The sequence below is a fragment of the Cibotium barometz genome, chromosome 36, assembly GCF_041138505.1.
Source record: "Cibotium barometz isolate CiBa-2024 chromosome 36, ASM4113850v1, whole genome shotgun sequence".
Taxonomy (NCBI): domain Eukaryota; kingdom Viridiplantae; phylum Streptophyta; class Polypodiopsida; order Cyatheales; family Cibotiaceae; genus Cibotium; species Cibotium barometz.
The window spans coordinates 42,124,092-42,126,290 of record NC_141081.1 but is presented as its reverse complement, the minus strand read 5'-3'; positions in this window follow the sequence as shown (position 1 = coordinate 42,126,290).

Below are 2,199 nucleotides of genomic sequence, written 5' to 3'. Positions count from 1 at the left end.
ATTTAATCTAAATTAAAATTTAATTAATTAAAACTATATCTGTATGTGGATGTATATAAATTTAATTAATTGACACTATATGTGTACATCGATGTATATATAAATTTATTTATGTATACAAATTTAATTAATTGACACTATATGTGTACGTCGATGTATATATAAATTTATTTATATGTGTACGTCGATGTTTATATTTATAATTACACATATATATGTATGTATAGGCATACACATCTATATTAAAAAATATAAAAATATAAATTTGCATGTGTGTATGTGTGTGCATGTGTGTGTGTGTGCGTGCGTGTGAGAGAGAGAGAGAGATTTTGTGTGGGTGAGAAGAGAGAGGGAGAGTGTGTGAGAGAGGGGGAGAGAGAGAATTTCTGTGTGAGAGTGTATGCGAGGGGAGAGAGTGTGCGTTTGCATTAGTGCATGCACGGGTCTGTGCATGTGTGTGTGTGTGTGTGTGTGTGTGTGTGTTAAAGAGAGAGAGAGAGAGTTTCAACATCTAAGAGAGAGAGAGTGTGTGTGTGGGAGAGAGAGGGGGTGCATGTGTGTGTGCACGTGCGTGTGTGTGTGTGTTTGAGATAGAGAGAGAGAGATGGGGATAGGCCTAGAGAGAGAGAGAGAGAGAGAGAGAGAGAGAGAGAGAGAGAGAATAAAATAAAATAAATATATGTGTGTGTGTATTTTTATTTATATTTAAAATAACACACACACACATGTATGTATATGTATATTTGTATAATATATCTATACGTACTATTTATAATGCACAAGTTTTTTTGGGAGGGGAGGTGGTGGTTTTTGGAAGAGGGCCAAGTGTTGGGGTAGGGGAAAGAGAGAAGGGGTGTGATGGGGGAGGGGAGGGGAAAGAGAGAAGGGGTGTGATGGGGGAGGGGAGGGGAGGTAGAGGTTGCATATTGGAGAGAGAGAGAGAGAGAGAGAGAGGAGTGTAGGGGTATGTTGAGAGAGAAGGAAATTTGAATAAATAATATAATACAAAATATAAAGATATAAATAAATAAGTATAAAAAATATATAGAATACAAATATATATAATAATAGCATGTAAACATATAATAAGTAAGGATATATATATATTAATATATAAAATACATAAGTATAAATAAAAAAGGTAAAGATAATATACATATACATATATATATATAATAAATGTATTATAATATGATAAATTAATATAAATAAATATATATATATATAATATAATATAATAATATAAATATATACTTAAAAATTAAAAATATATAATAATATAATATAATAATGATATATAAATCAATATACATATAGTAAATATATAATAATATTATATTAATACTATTATATATAAACACATTCACACACACATACGTACATGTACACACACAATTAGACGTGTGTGTGTGTGTGTGAGAGAGAGAGAGAGAGAGAGAGAGAGAGAGAGTTTCTATGTGTGTGCGAGATGGTTGTGAGAAAAGAGAGAGTGCATGTGCACGTGTATGTGTGTGAGAGAGGGTTGTGTCTATGCACGTGGCAAAGACATCGAGAGAATGCACACAGGTGTGCATCTATGTGAGTCACATACGCACATATGCAGATATACACACACGTGCACATAAATACACATAGGGACACACAAACACACACATACATGGACACACCATGCTTGCACACACTTTTTTTTTTTTGTGAAACCACTGTTTATATTAAATAGTAAACTGTACAGTCATAGTCACCCGAAGCAGGTGGAACTATGAGAAAACGAACTAAAAAATCTTCAAAGTGCCGGACCCATGGTAAGGTCATCAATCTGCAGCATAATCGAGGGAGGAGTGGGTACATCCGTATCCGAGAGAATGCAAAACCTATTCCCATTGCCATTAGGCCTTGGAGGACAAATAAGTTTTCCCAAACTGGTAGCAATCTGTGGCAAAGCACCCCCGAGGCATTTGGGGAAATCTACAACCTCCACCCACACCGGGCATTTATGACGTATCAAACTTTGATAATCCTTTGTAGGTGACCATGGCAATACATGAGTCATTTGTGCCCCAAAGTACAATGGTGATTTTTCCAACAACATTTTCTTAAAATGAGGCTTAGAACACATAACCTCATAAAAGCCTCGTGCTGCAAAGTAAATACGATCAACACCGCATACACCCAACTCTGAGTTCAACCATTGAGCAACAT